The 17916-nt window shown below is 27.0% G+C and overlaps 1 protein-coding gene across 2 annotated transcripts in view; it reads left to right on the plus strand.

Annotated features, from left to right (window-relative positions):
* Positions 1 to 17916, plus strand: part of LOC113376425 (angiotensin-converting enzyme-like) — an 85808-nt gene that overhangs the window by 32674 nt on the left and 35218 nt on the right. The window lies entirely within an intron of this gene.

A 17916-nucleotide genomic window follows, 5' to 3' on the forward strand; every position in this document is an offset into this window, starting at 1 on the left:
TGTGGTCCATTGATCACTTTACTGATTTACATACCAATTTATGTTTTTCTAGTTGCTCGTATTTCTAAAATTCACGTGGTACTCACTTGTATAGAGATTGCTCAATGTCATCAATATTGTATCGTGTAATAATAAACGAAACCATTAGTGCATTGTACAATGAAACACACAATTGTTAATGATAAACAATTCAACTGTAAACAATTAATATAATACTTGTTGTTATTTATAAATTTATGTGAACGTGTACAAGAAACTAACTAAAATATAGTGTGTCGAATAATATTAACGATTTGGTTTCCAATTGTCTATTTAGAGAACAAAAAAATATTGCAAATGTTTTAAAATACAGAATTATAAAGGATTCATATTTAAATATACCTACTGTATCATAAAATAATCATATTACATACATGCATAGTAAAATACTTCATAATTATATATTTATATTTAATGATATGCAGTAGACTATAATATAGTGTTAAAACGCAGTGATATAATTTTAAAGCAAAAATTTTAAAAATTGCAATTTAATTAATTTAATGAGTAAATACAGGTTGTATTAAATGATTTGAGGCAAACTTGTATTACAGCCCGCAGGTGATGTAGGTGTAATGGTTAAAAAAGTGGGCTAGTACAACCTAACCAGCTCGATATCGAGCAGTATGATATCACTTTTCGACGTAAGGTTAAAGATTCCAAATATAAATGTGATAATTGTCTTTTGTGACTTCTGCTACAACATAAAAGTTTTTGTCCAGCGGTTTCAAAGCAAAATTTTGTAGCTTTAGTTTAGTGTTTGGTACGGGAAGCTCTAGCAATTGCCTCAAAGCACGATGTCATGCACAACTACTTTTATTATTCAATCTGACATGAAATAGTCGATCTTAGTACTTACACATCAACAATTCAAAAAAATAACAATAATTTGAGAATGGTTATGTAGTTCATAATTCAAATAAAACATAAAACTGTACGCTAAATCACACAACACAAACAAGTAAAATATATTTTCATTAATCACTTTCAAATTTTGAAACTAATGACAATTAAATCCAAATATTGGAAAGAACACTCATTAATAAAGATTTTTTTGAAGAATTGCATTTCGTAGCCGGTGCAAATATTGACGTAGCTTTTGTATACAATCGTTAGACCGAGAAGTAAATAATTGCATTTGACATATTTTTGTTCAACTAATGAAATATATATTTCCATTACGGAACAGAATTAGATTTGTGTATGGTGTTGTGCCTTGGAAAATTATTGGAATATTACCTATTGTAAATAAATAATTGAAGATTATATGGAACTTTGAATTTTTTTTTATTTATTTATTGAACGCCCATGGCAATATTAAAAAATATTTTTTTAAATATATAGCTGATATATTATCGATACAGTGCAAATAGAGTATATTTTAATATAATAATAGCTTTATAGACTGAATTAGAAAACTTCACACAAAATTTTGAATTATTTTGAGTATATATATAGTATGGTATCAAAAGCCATAGGTACGTATGGTGTCGAATAACACTATAATAATATCAAATGTGACTGTGTGATATGTAATCTTATATTTCTTATTGTTTTTAATATAAAATGATTAATATGAAATTGTTTGCACCTTACTTGTTAGTGTTAAAGTGAAAATTTAAAATTTCTACTTGTTTTTACCTAAAATAATTTCTTATGTTTAGAGCAACTTAAATGAAACTCAAATTTTTGCATGCATACGGTTAAAATCTCTATAAAAGATCTTATAATTTGATGAATATACGAAAAAGGTCAATATTCTCATTTTGTGCAATGAATTTAATTAAATCCATTTTCTTTTCTATGAAATTCGGCTATATGAATATGCATAGAGGTTATTTTTAAGTTAATTACTCAAAAATAATGCCTTGAGCCGCGAAAAATTAAACAGACGTGACAATATTTAACTATTCACAATCAATAGCCATTATTATTTTGAACTAGAAATGTTGCAAAATTTACCAATTGTAACTGTAACATAGTTTCATTGAATTTTTATGCAAGGCACGCACACACACACACACACACACACATATATATATATATATATATATCATAAATATATTATAAAATTAAATTTTTAACATCATTGTAATTCAATTTATACCAAATATTTTCGAGTGTTGTGAACAGTTTCGAATGTATGTGACTTTTATTTACACTTAAAGTTACTACAGTTGCGCATATGTTGAAAAATTCTCATATAAAAACTGTTAATCATTTAAGTTTTTAATTATAATACGACATTTAAGTATTTTATTAGCTACATAATCAAAACAAAACTAAAAAATGTATATATTTTTTTGAATTGTTTGATATTTTGTAAATTTCTCTGAATTGTTTAATATCTTGTTTCTTTACTATTGTTCAATACCTCTTCTCTCAATTGCTAAATACCTTGTAAATTCTAATAAGTTTTAATGTCCTTGTAAATTCAAAAGTCTTTTGATGTATCTCGATATAAGGGCTAGTATCGATTAGTTTTGCGCAACAATCGGCCGAGCCTTTTCTTTGTAATTAGCGAAAAGTGTAAAAACATTTGTTTACGTTCTCACCCACAATTTTAAATCGTTTTTAAAAATTTAAAAACTATTCAAAAGATATTGGTTGGGAATCCCTCGGTAAAGATTGGCCAAACCGTTTTTTCGTAATTGAATGTAGAAATTTTTTTTTTGACGATTTTGATGAAACCTTGTACAACGATAGACTTCATAATATTATAAAATATTATAGGCTTACGAAAAGCGGTTGATTTATAAAAAAAATATCAAAGATTAGAATTTCGTCGCCCACTCAAGCGATTTTAATCAGAATATATGCCAAAGCATTTGCACGTTCTGTGCTGTTTCCTTTTGTAGCTACTGATTACAGTTGACACTGTACACACTTAAATAAAATACATTTTATTATATCAGAACACAAAAACGACGCAATTAAATGTGTTAAACAAATTGATTTAATTTATGCAACTACAAATATTATAAGTATGTTTGAAAGACGTCAAATGATAATCGCAAATTTTCATTGAAAGCAAAAACTTTATTTTCGAAATACACAGTTGAACTAATTTTAACAAAAACCCTAATCGTAATTTTTAATAAGTTAATTATATTTACATATCGGATAGTTTATGCGACTTGTCTTGAGGCAAAATGCTACTTATAAGTAGTTTCTAAATTCTTTTTTTTAAATATATATATATATATATATGTATATACATATATATATATATATATATATATATATATATATATATGTATATACTCAAAGAATATTTTTCATATGCAAACGTAAGATTTATATTTAATTTTTTTTATAAATTTTTATAATTTTTTATATTCTGCCATCGTGCTTGCTTCCAGAATTGACCTCTAGTATTGTGGAAATGCGTTATCATGCTGTACGTAGAGGCTGTATTACATAATACTATTGAAATTCATTATACTCATCGAAAGATTTAAATAGATTTAACTTAGTTGATTGGAAAATAAAAATCATTGAGCAATTTATAGTAATGTGTCAAGGAAATTTGAAGTATGTGCAAGAAAATGCAGCAATCAACAGATGCAACAGATAGCAAAAAATTATTATTTATTGCTTTTTTACTTGATTTCATTGAATGATTTCATTTAAAATGTTAGATAATAATCATATTTAATTTAACTAATTGTTTACTAAATAGTTGTTCTATATATATTTTTGATAGTGGTAACTCTTTCTTTACACATGAACGCAAACACACACACACACACACACACAGATATATATATATATATATATATATATATATATATCAAGTCAAAATTTTCAAAAACTGTTGCATCAATTTCAAATTTCTAAATTGGCTTTTTGCGACGGTAAGTTAAGCCATTTCGTTACAATTAATAGATCAGTGCAAAATCTTTTATTCAGATTTTAGCCAAAAAATTAAAGACTATTTAAACAATATTAGTTGTGAGTCGTGCTGATTGGTTTATTAGAAATCAGCTTCGTAATTAATTGTTAAAAAAATTCAACTAACATACTAAAATATTATGTGACTACGAATAAAGGTTTAATTAAAAGAAATCAAATTTTGGAATAGTGGAACGTGTCTAAAAAAATGTATTGTCAGAAATGTAAAAGTAGCTAAATCTCAATATTGAATTATTTAAATAAAAAAATGATTATCCGGTACTAGTTAGTTACTTACTTACTTTAGTATAAAAAGTATAGATTTTTATTTATGTTCAAATAATGAAAATCAAAAATTAAATATATTCATAACGTCTAAATATAAAAATTACGTCAGGATTGCATTTGAATTCAGTAGTTTTGATCGTATCTATGTCATTATTAATGAGACCGTATATTATTATAATCATATTATAAATACGTTTTATAGAGTACAGACGAACATAAAATATTTTTGTAATTTTGCATTAAAAATTTGATGAATTTTTTTTTGATATTTATTTATCCAATATTCTTTTTATTATTTTTTGCAGTAATACGTACATATACTAAATTTCAAATCAAACTAATTTTAAAACAATACTTTGCATTGAAAATTATTGATTTTTATTATTGATTTTTGATGCCAAATAACTACAATATCTTTTTTTATAATTGTATTTTTATTTTTATTAACTTCCAGTAGGGCAAGTTATAGTAATCGCAAAAAAATCGAAAATGAAATTTTTTAAATATGTTTACGTTTCAGAGGTTTCTGAATATCTTGGCATACTTTAGAAAAAATGGATGTATGTGTGTATATGTATGTGCGGATTTTTTGTCGATGATTTTGCTAACACGATCAACCAAAAATTTCAAAATATAAAAGAAACATTCTTTAAAGATGGTCCAATTTTTTTCAAAAGTTTTCAAAAACCTTTTTTCTTAAGTTATCAAATTTTTTTAAAGCTCTTATAATTTTGATTGTTTTTATTGTTTATTTGTTGACTTTGTATACACGGACATCAGTCATATACATTTTATAAGATACCTTCACACTTTTATTTTATTTGATTGTATATAATTATTTAATGCATTAGATATCCTTTCCTTTGTCAATAATGTTATAAAATTGGTTCGGAAATTTTTAAATTACGGTACGGGAAGTTCCAGCAATTTGCCTTAAGGCACGATGCTATGCACCACTAGTTACTTTTATTTTTATTTTTATTATATTTTATTTTATAATATTTGTCTACTTTGGACTCGTAAAATAGAATCGCAAGTGGGCGACGCAAGTGCCCATATTTCTAGTAATAGAGTAATGACAGTAATTTAGTTGTTAACAATTGCCTAGTATGATTATCATAGCCGCACTTTACAGGCTGCTCTTTATTTTAATAGAAGGTTATAAAAATTGATTATTTTCACTTTATGTCTGTGAAAACAAATAAACACTGTATTCGAATTACTTAAGTAACAACAAAAGGAAAAATTAAATATGATATAAAAAAATATAATGTGTACTCAATTGTAATAAAAGGAAGAAATTTTTAAGCCACGTGATAAGGACCCAAATTTGCGAACAACATACTGCCAAATGTTAATATATTAACCAAATATTAATCAAATTTTATAATGTAATTATAAAAGGGGAGCTAGGAACTAGTGGTACATGGCATTGTGCCTTAAGGAAAATTGCTGGAGCTTTCCGTACGAAAAATTAAAGTTTTTAAAAATGATTAAATTTCATTAAAAAAAAATAGATTTTTAAAACTTTTGAAAAAAATTGACAGTTTTGAAAAATTTGATTTTTTTATACTTTGAAATATTATGAAAAAATTTAATTGTTCTTCAAAGCAATCGCGATATGTAGCTGCGTAGAAACGAAATATCGAAGCGCGTGAGCGCCGCGTCGCCCTCTAACGGATAAGCATTCGTACGGAACCTATAGAATTGTAAACATAATTTGTTATTATTATTGAAATATCTATAAAATATGTTATAATTTGATTAGCATATGTCTAATGATCATTTTTGACCGCCAAATTATTTTTTTTTTTTACTTTTTTACTCGCTCTTTGATAAACCTGCCTCCGATAAACCTGCTTTCCCACAAATATAATTAGTTCCTTATTTTGTCAATACAAGTAAAATGCTTTTTGAATTATTAAAATCGGACGCTCCGTTCACTTAAAAACTGAGGTACCGTTTTTGGCACATTTTGCCCCGTATCTTCGGAACGGCTAAACCTGCCCTTGCCAAAAACTAATCAATAGGAATCGAATGTTTTTTGAATTATTCAAATTGGTTGAACCGTGTTCTCGAAATCGTTGGCAAAAAATTGTATCCGCACATACATACACACACATGCACACACATTTCATCAAAAATTTTAATTTTCGATTTTTTGCTATTACTAACTTAATAATGATTATTAATTAATTAATAATAAGATAATTTAAATCAGCCTACGGGAAGTTAATAAAAAAATATAAAATTTATAATTAGTCGATCATAATAACGCAAACTAAAATTTTATGATAGTGTATTTTAAAATTTTTAAATTTTATATTACATGTCAAAAATGATGCACCTGCTCACTTCTATTTACTGCGTCGTCTTGGGGGACGGTAGCTATGACGATATTATTATACAAATGTGTTACACTTTGAAATGATTACAAATTAAGAAGTTACTAATTTTATTTTGTATCGATTTTTTGAAAATATCTATAATTATATTGAAAGCTTTTCAATTAATTATCGGTATAATACTAATTTTACAACTTGAAAAAAATATTTTTTGATCCATAAATGATTCAAATACCAATTATTATTTGATAATGCAATTTGATAATTTTCAACTTTTATAATTTATAATAATTTTTATTTTCATTTAAAAAATGTGGGAATGAATATGAAATTAATAATATGAAATGTCGATGCACCGTAAATTGATCTTAAGGTAAACATCCATTGAGCAAGAATATAAACAACGATCGATATGCTATTGTCTATGTTGTTTAAGAATTTGATGTCGCTTATTTTCAATAAACATCTCTATTATAACGGAAATTGCTTACTAAATTTGTTGTGAGAATTCGAAGACATAGATTATAAATTCTTTAAACTTTATCAAATAATGTCTAATTAGAAAATGTTTAATTAGAAAATAACTGCATATGAACAATTTCATATTGATATTAATTAATAGAGATACCGAATTCGATATAACAATAAATGTTTTTAAAATTCGATTTCAAGTATTCGATGAATTTGTAATTATGATTGTATTTTTACAAACAAAATGATCATACCGCCGAATGTTTTAAGATTTTTTTATCAGTCACATATTTGTTATTTGTCTTTGGTATGTCCGTGCGTTTTATAGCAAAACAAAGAATGATATCTATTAAATGATTGTAGATGAATTCTAAAAATTTATAGTGTTTTATAAATATAATTTTAGTTTTATCAGAGCAAAAAAAAAAAGATTGACCGAGTATGCCAATCAAGTGTGGGTGTATGTGGCATTTTGCCTTATAAAGCGATATGTGCAAATATTTGATATGAAATGTGTTTTGTAACTTCTAAATTGTTATTATACCTAAATTTTTTTTTTAAATTAAATCAGTTTTTGTAGGTCTATGATATTTTAGAGAGTTGAGACCATGAGTTTCTAAATTTGCAATATTTTTTACTTTCAATTCCTGGAGCCAGTAATTTTTTTATTCGCAGACCCACTAAAAGTTGTCATTGAATTTTTGGTTTCCATATGGATCACTTTAGAATCAGGGTGCGGTAGACAGACGTGGGCCATAGGTTGGAGAGGGCCATTTCGTGTCAACGATTATGAATTTTGCGAATTTGACAACGGATTCGTAATCAGCAAATTTAAAAACCTTCAGGGTAAGAATGTAAGCATATAGCAGCATTTTTGTGCCAACGATTTGAACTTTGCGAATTTGACGACGGATTCGTAATCAGCGAATTTAAAAATCCTCAGGGTAAGACTTTATAACATATAGCAGCATTTTTTCAGATAGAAATTTGGGTGACTCACTTCTCCCTACATTTTTGGAAAACACGGTAAATACACTTTTTTGTCATTCAATAAGAGAAATATTTCTAAATATTGCATTTATATCTGCTATGATAAAAAGTTGCATTTTGGAATACCCTTGCAACAAAAAAAAATTAAGAAAATATTTTCATTTTTAGCTATTTTACAACCAAAATGCCCACTTCTGTCCACCGCACTTTACTGGTTTAGGCCATGAACTCCACTTATAGGTGAATTTAAATTTTTTAAAGAATTAATTACGACAAAACGGCCCGGCCGATCATTACCAGAAATCAATCAGCACGATTCCGAACTAATATTTTGTGAAGAGTTTTTCAATTTTCAAAATCATTTCAGAAATGTTGGCAAAAATGTTTTATCTATCGTCGCTAAAAAGCTATTCTACGTGAATCCCAATCTAGTCCAATTGAATGGCTTTTAACCCTTTCAACTCGGGTGCCGCTGCTCCGGCGGCAAAATACGTATAAATTCCACAATTATCGAGTGGAAAGGGTTAAATCTTTGAAATCTACGGCCTTAGTGTCACGTCTCTTCCTATATGTTGATTTTTAGAATAGTCGTAGAGATCTATAAGTCTCATGAAATTGACTACTCTAACATCCATACGATGTTAGAAATACGATGTTGAAACGTCCAAAAGTCATAAAATTATTTATAAAGCCAACACAAATCTAATGAAGTACATCTTAAATTTTCCAAATTAGTACTACAATTTTTTATTTTGTTTTTTGGAGCAGTCCGAGAAATCCGAAAGGCTCATGAAAACTGACTCTGACATACCTAGCGTGGGCTGTCAAAGAATTCATAATTACTTGAAACATCCAAAAACTATAAATTTAGCGACAACGTTCAAATAAATTATATTAGGTGTTAATTTTTCGGTGGTCTCTTTCTCTATTTTATCTTTTAAAACAGACACAGAAAATTTACTCTAACCCCTATCGCGTGTGGTGTCAAACAATTTGTAATGACTTGAAACGTCCAAAAAGTATAAATTAAGCAACAAAATTCAAATACATTTTAAAAGCTGTTAAATTTTCTGAGTTAATGTTACTTTTCTATCTCTATTTTATCTTTTCACAGTCACAGAAATGCAAAAGTTTCATGAAAATTGACCCTAACATTCCTAGCGTATGGTGTCAAACGATTCGGAACGCCTTGAAACGTCTAAAAAGCATAAATTTAGCAACATAGTTTACATAAATGGAATGAAGAGTTAAATTTTTTAAATAAAAGTAAATTAATGTTACATCTCTTTCTCTATTTCATCTTTTAGGAATGCAAAGGCTCCATGAAAATTGACCTTAACATCCATAAGGCTATGATAAATGAGCGTTAAAGTCAATAATGTCGCAAACCGGACTTTTTAATTAAACAATAATTTACGTTATGTAATTTGTCTGCAATTGTTATCGTACAGTACATGTCCGCGACTAGAATACTGATTGCCAAATGGACATTGGACAGAAAACCTTCGTCTAACAAACTGATTCGGTGAATCGCAATTGTTCTTATAAATTTTCTCTTTTAAAAACTATTATTGCCAATATCTCTTCAGGAATGCTATCTTCTAATAATTCAGCATAATCAAAAAAAAATTTTTTTTTTACCTTTATTATTTTGTCAATCAAGACTTAAAGTCTTGTAATACAAAACTGCTTGCTTAGGTAATAAAAAAACAATCAAATAAAAGTAAACAATAAACATAATAAGTAATAATAATTAAGAAACTAAAGAAAAATTATAAAATAAAGTAAAAAATAAAAATATAAATGAAATAAAATTGACTTGGTGAAAGGTTTTGCCGACTTAGACGCAAATAATTGCAAAATTTTATATTTTTAGGCAGATGCATTTTGATAGAACTAACGGTAAGTTGATAAGTATCAATTTCAATTTATTGTTCATGTTTTCGTTTGAATTACAAACAATTTTTTATTAAAAAATGCAAGTTTTTATGATGGCAATGCTTGTTATAAATGTTAATATAGTATATAAAAATAATACAAAAATTAATTTTTTATGGCACATGTAGTTTTTTTATTTTAGAATTTCGCCACTAGAAACTTCGTAATCAAGTTTGTTTTAGCCAAAAAATTCGACTTGCTAATTTTATGTTTTCGTGAAATTTTACGTTATTCTGAATCGTTTGAGATCAAACCAAGTAAAGGTATATGTGTGTATATAAGCCAAAATTTGACTTTTCATCGACCTTTTCCCAAAAACGTCTGCACTGACTTTCAAGATTTGAAATCCATTGGTGATACTCGATAAGGACTCGCATTGATTAGTTTTGCGAGACGATCAGCCAATTTATTTTTTAGCATTTCTAAAATAAGCTGCCAATTTTCATGCCCACGTTTTCGTAAAAAATAATTAAAATTGATTATGGAAATTTTAAATTCGTTCGAAACACATCAGATCGGAATCGTGCTGATAGTTGTTGAAGATCGCACATTTCTTCGTAATTTGTTAAAAAATTTTTGGCTTTTGTAGAACTTATAGTCTTAAGGAACGCGCTAAAGTATCATGAGTCTACGGAATGTGTCTTAATTATAAGAACCTACCAAAGTTTGAAAAATCCTATTCTAGGTTTCGAAAATTCTATTGTCACAAAGTGGCTAAAAAATCTCATTTCTTATTGTTAAGTTGTTTACTTACACAATTCGAGAGTTTTTGAGGCTTACAATAAGAAAAGTTTAGTGAAAGAATACATTTACTAGAATATTAAATTATGAATGATTATTATATTAGTAAAATATTGTTTTAAGAATTCATTATAATATACAATATTTTTTAAGAAATAAGTGCTATTTTTCATTTATTTTTCCATTTTATTTATAACATTCATAACAAATTCAGAATTTTAAATTATATTAGATAATCAGAATAATGCTACGAGAATCCTGAAAATTTCAAATTTATGCAAAATAGCTTCACAAAATTGATAATCAATGCTAACGTATCTTTTGCTATTTTAAAGAAAAAAACTTGATACAGTTTATTTGTTATTCTAGAAACCCTTCGTTATTTTTTATTTCAAATTCTTCTATAAAACAATATATATTAGTTTAACAATACTTTACCCTCACAGTTTTCATTTATTTTGAATTGTTTGATATATTTGAATGAAAAAAAAGCAAATGGTTATAAAAGTTTCTCTTTCATTTTAGAACACATTTGGTATTTTCTACTTTAAGGGATTGATCCTGCTTTAATAGACCAATGTTATGGCAAGGCTATGTTACGTAGCAGTTTTCATACAAAATCGTACTAAATATTGTCAAAAACTATGTGGTTGCTGTGCAGTCAGGCGTTTTAGATAGAAAACCTAACCTTGAAAACGCAGAAATGTTAAAGAAAAATCAATGTTGTGATATCTGGATCTTTGTGATATGGTTTAATAACATGAGTGAAGTTGTTCATTTATGATTACCAAAAGCTCATGTTGAAGCTCCTATTGCAGGAATTTTAGCAGGAGTTTTATTAAAGGAGATTATGGTTTATTACGTATTTATTTATTATTAATCAACTTTATAAAGATTAATAGGATTATAATAAGAATTTCAATTTATGGAGAAATAATTGTATCTTTTATTTGCATTATTCAAAGAGATATAAAGATTTTAAATGCTTAGCATAGCATTTCGACAGTATTTAGTACGATTTTGTATGAAAACAGCAACGTAGCATAGCCTTGCCATAACATTGGTCTATTTTATGGTAGAATGGGTCCATAAATTTGGCTATGAAATAACACATGTTAGTACAAAAATATTCTATCCTCAATTGAGAAATGAATCGCGCATTGCAATTGAAGCCCTTGCTATTGGACTGATATGCGTTGCGAATAAATCGCATGCATGCAAATGCAATATTCTGAAGGATGAACGAAGCAAATTAAGTGTCCCTGATAAAATCAGGTGCAAAATATCTTATGTTCTATTTCACGGTAAGGTCGCACATACGTGCCTCTACTGTTTCCGATACTTATCCGAGGATAATGAAATAACAAATAGCTAAGTAATGTACTCATTCAATTATATAAAGACGTACTTATCAATAAGTGAATCGTAACACTTGAAATACGTGTAAATTTATATAGGATTTTTTTTAGTATAAATATCGAAACTTATGTTTTTTCTTTACAGTTAAATATCAATTTGAATACAAGCATTTTATAAGCTGTCAAATTATTTGAGTTCATAAATATGGCTTATTTTGGTAACTCCTTAGGTAACTTAGGCAATGCGAACCCTAATTGCTTAAAATAGATCTATTAGTTGTTCCTTCTCCAATCTTCTTCAGGTGTTTGAAGAATCAGCAGTTAATTTGTAGGACTATAGCATTTTGTTGGTTCTGCATAGGCTAAAATGGTATGTGCATCTATTTTTGATTACTTCATTTACTAAATCCATTTTTAAACATTGTGTATAATTTGGTGATCAATATTAAGGTTTTTGATTATAGTTTTCGGAGGAAATACTGGTGTTTTTCTGTTGCATTCCCAGAAACATGATTTTTTTTTACAATGACAACTATACCATAGTGTGAATTGAATCAACTTAATTAGTTCTGGTTTGAGAAATTGGATTTTTAAACTACCCGAAACGATTATTATTAAATTAAATATTGTATTATATTAAATACAAATCAAATATGAGAAAATGATATCAAGATATGTAGAAAATGCTTTAGCAAATATGAGGTATATATTCTTTTACTTATTATTATTAAGTACTATATTAAATCTTTTGTCATTTTGAAACTTATTAATTTAATTCAATATGATTCTTTTGACGAACGGTTTTACAAAATCGACCATTTTTGAAAATTTTTAATTTGCAGTTTAACGAATAGTTTTAACTCCAGAAATCTTGGAGCAATTGTGTTGTTATTTTTGACTGTGGTCTTAGGAATATTATTTTTGGCTACGATATCAAAGTTGAAACTAGCGGGGTAGGTGGCATCGTGCCTTAAGGCAAATTGCTGGAACTTCCCGTACCGTAACGAAATGTTCGAGGAATATTGAATGTTTTCAAATAGATTATTATAAATATTGTAACATTGTCTAATATTTATAAGAATTATATAAACTGAATTGCAGAGTTGAAATTATTTGTTTAAAGTATATTAGAACTATAGTCAGAATTAAAAATATAATCTGAATTATTTTCGATATACAAAAAATTAAAAAAAAAAAAAAAAAAAAAAAAAAAAATGGTACAAATTTTTTTTTTCCAAAATCAATTATTTTGTTAAGACAAGCAGAAAGTTCTTTGAATCAATTGAATCGGACGCTTAGTTCTCTCAAAAACTGCCATTTTTTGTACATTTAGCTCTGTATCTCCGAAATGGCTGGGCCTGCCTTTGCGAAAAACTAATAACCCCTTCTCCCAATCATTACTAATTGAATGTTTTTGACATCATTCAAATCGGATGCTCCGTTCTCTCAAAAACTCGATTTCTATTTTCTGCACTCTTTGCTCCTTATCTCCGTAACTGCTGGACCTGTCTTTGCCAAAAACTAATCAGCTCTTCTCCTTATTAATAGGAATCTAATGTTTTTTAAACCATTCAAATCGGTTGATCCGTACGCCCGAAAACGTGGGCGAAAATTTGTATCCATACATACATACACACACACACACACACACACACACACACACACACATTTTTTCTGAGGTATGCCAAAATGTTCAGAAACCTTCAAAACGTCGAGAAATGTAAAAATTTTCAATTCCGATTTTCGGCCCATTACAATAACTTACCCTACGGGAAGTTAATAAACAAAAATATTAAAAATTTAACTCAATAACCAAGAAATAGTCACTTTTGAAAATAACACTTTAAAGCTAATAATTCTCAAACTGTATAGGATAATTCTTTTCCATAATTTATTTCATGATAGTGTAACGTTTGGGCTTGACGTTGAGTTCTGGGACGCAATTTAATCAAAGTTTTGTATGGAAATAGCATGAAAAAATTTTCAAAAATTCGGCAGAGCGTCGAATTATTAATAAAAAATTACACGAATTATCACTTTTAATTTATTTGTCACTAAGTTATACCTAATTTTTTTTTTTTAATTTTTGAATTTTTCCATGCTATTTCCATACAAAGTTTGATTGAATTGCGCACTATCTAAAAGTTAATATTAAGATCTAAAACTTTCAGAGAATTGTTTTTTATCAATTTGGAACCATTTGAGCCTTTGGGAGCAAGAAAATTCGAAAATGTCCATGTTAATGACCACCCTAATATATATTTTAATATACTCTAATATTAACATATTATGTCATTTATTGATTTTATAAAAAAAAACATAACAAAGTTTAATTTTATATATGACTATCTTTTTATATGAATACAATGTATGTTATAAATTTATCAACATAATTTCAAAAAAAAAATAATAATTGAACTATAAGTAAACATTCGACACAATACACGTGTTCAAAGAGTTGTTTTTGAGCAACATTTCAACTTCAATCAGTTTAAGGAAATAAACTACACAAATTCGTGTTTCAAACCTATTATTACATCACAATTGATCCATAATCAAATTCACTATCATTCAATTTCGTCTATTAATTCATTGTCAAATTGTTTTGATTTGTGTTTTTTGCCTCTTCATGCTCATTCATTAATTCCATGCCAATATATTCTGCTTTCCGTGCATCATATGGCTTTGATGAATTTACCTTTCGGTTCGCCATGGACAGTTTTTACCGGACGTGGTAATAATACAAATATTATAAGCACATATCAGTATGTTTAATACCACTTTTAATGATAGCTATTCACGGCATAGCGTTTACCGACACACGAAGCTTCCTTGTAAACATGTCATCTAATGACGCCAAGATGACTCGGATTTTTGCTGAATATACTGAATTGTTTTCATATAGAGTTCCGTATATCAAGACTTGTAATTTGAGCCCGGTTACTATTATTGTTATTGTTTTCTGTTGTATCCTATTTTTTATTATTTTTAACTTCCCGTAAGGTATAAGTTATTGTAATCGTTCAAAAATCTTTTTTTTTCTTATAAGGAGCAAAGAGTGCAGAAGATAGAAATCGAGTTTTTGAGAGATCGGAGCATCCGATTTGAATGATTCAATTCGTAATGACGGCGAAAAGGAGTGATTAGTTTTTCGCAAAGGCAAGTCCAGCGGTTTTGTAGATACAGGGCTAAATGTGCAAAAAATTGCAGTTTTGGAGAGAACTAGAAGTCCGATTTGAATGATTCAAAAAAAAATCTGCTTGTTTTAACAACATAATTAATTTCGGAAAAAAAATTTTTGTTTGTATATCAAAAATAAGTCAGATTTTATTTTTAATTCTGACTATAGTTGTAATATACTTTAAACAAATAATTTCAACTTTGCAATTCAGTTTATATAATTCTTATAAATATTAGACAATGTTACAATATTTATAATAATCTATTTGAAAACATTTAAAATTCCTCGAACATGTCGTTACGATACGGGAAGTTCCAGCAATTTGCCTTAAGGCACGATGCCACTCACCCCACTAGTTTTATTTATTATTGAGATATATTTCACATAAATTAGAACTATTGCATTTTTATAAGCTGTATTGAACACTGCTTATTACTAATAGAACGATGTGATTAGGAGACATTTCATTGTTTGTTCTTACTATCTACAATATAGTTCTTTTTTATTACCAAACTCTATTAAAAGATAACCCCACAGTCGCTTTTATAATTGGAGTATCGCAACATTTCCGAAACGTATTGTTACACGTGTACAAATCAAAAAGTCGTCTTTATATACTAATTTTTTTGTAACAGGTTTTTTGTTAGAGGTGAAATATACTATTACTTCATAAAATATTTAAGTTTTTATTAATAGTGTATATTCGTACAAACACAACATCTTTTTACTCCACTCTGTGCCAATTAACTTATATAAGATTTTCTGCTCTAAATCCGTTCTTTACTAATAGTATGTGATTGAGTTTTATTATTTAATATTAGTTTATTATTGCAAAATATTTTTATATAAAACTTATTCTAATATTTTTTATATAAAACTTATTCTAATATTTTTTTAGAAATAATACATTGGGTACTTTCACTTATATGGCTTTCGTAAATTTCTATGAAAATAATTCTTAAAATATTTAAAAAGTTAAACCTTTCGGTATATGAGGTAGAGCAAAGCACAAAAGTCCAATTTGAATTTGAGCAATTAATTGTGAAAACCAAACCAATTATATCACAACATCTGATACATACCTAATATTCCTTCACTTTTTTTTATAAAAAGAATGTGTATTATAAATATAATTTTCAATCACTCAAAATTTACACCAAGACCTAATAATTTAAATATAAAACTGTCAATTTTGTATTAGGTTGTCAAATATCTCCCTTCCGCTTTTTTGCTCTTGGTTTATAATACAAAAAGGCGTAAGGGAGATATTTGACAACCTAATATATACAAATAATTTTGACAAGGTACATATATGTATGACATTTGAACAGTTTCATCTTTCTCCTCATCCTTCTCCCAATAAAACTATGGTCATTATATGTCCCAGCTAATTAATCATTGTCAAAAAGTTTTTTTTGCTGTTTCTCAAAAAAATGTCACCTAGTTCTTTTCCTCCGAAAGTCGTGGTAAATGGGACGGCCAGAAGGCAAACAAATCTAATGTCTAATTTTTTTGTTTTAAAAGAATTTTACGAAATCGTTAGCTTTTTAAATAACACTTACATTATTCAACCAATGCAAAATATAAATTCATGAGTACATTTTTTACAGGGTTGACACTGTGTATAATCTTGATCTTGTAAAATTGCTTAATTCACGTTTTTATTTTCTATTTTTTGTTGTTTACATTTATACTAGGGTAAAAAATCAGTTGAATCTAACTTGAAATTAACAATACTTATTATAATACAATTAAATAACGTATACTTAAAAATTATATTAAGATCTCGTAAACTAAACAACGGTGCTCACAACCAAAAAAACTAACAACAAAATACTATACATAATTATTACGTATATAATTTGAGAGTTTTATTGGCTCTATTGATTATATTTTAAATCATAATCATATCTAGTCATAGAAATTAAATTATTTACAGATTCAATTAATTATATTGTAATGAACAAAGAAATTTCAATATCATTAAATTACATAAATATAATAATATTGCAGCTATACAATAATATTAGTTTTTATTCTATGCTCATTAAGCCAATGAAATCTAATTATTTTGTGATTTATGAAGTAATATGTTTACTAGATATTGTTGGAATGTTATAAATAGTTGTTAGTTAAAGGTTCTAAACTTTTTGAAAAAATCATTTCTATCTTGTTCTAGCAAAAATTAACAGTATTTATTATAAATTTATTAGTTATATTAGTTTATTTAATATATATCTTATATAGAAATATAAGAGAGTGATGCTTCGTCTTGATTAAATTTTTTCCCTAATTTTTATCATAAAACTAACAAGTATTTTTCCACTTTACAATTTTGATTAAATGAAACTTGCCAACACATTTGTGTAAATTTTTTTCAAAAGGTCTTTCAAAATCGATCTATTTTCAAAAGTTTAAATTCATAGTTTATCAAAAAGTATATACTAGAATCAAAAAGAATATACTATGATATGATACCAATACTATCGCCTCATTTCGGTTTGACATAAAAAAATTACATTTAACTTAAGTAAAGGTATTTATTAAAAATACATTATAATAAATTATTTTTTCATATTTAATTACGTTTTTTAAAAATAGAAAAATCTCAAAAATCAAGATTTATAAAATTCTGTATCAAAAATATTTGAGGCTTAAATAAATGAACCAT

This window comes from Ctenocephalides felis, unplaced genomic scaffold (assembly GCF_003426905.1).
Source record: "Ctenocephalides felis isolate EL2017-DRISC unplaced genomic scaffold, ASM342690v1 CF-g0.4_SCAFFOLD_01886, whole genome shotgun sequence".
NCBI lineage: Eukaryota > Metazoa > Arthropoda > Insecta > Siphonaptera > Pulicidae > Ctenocephalides > Ctenocephalides felis.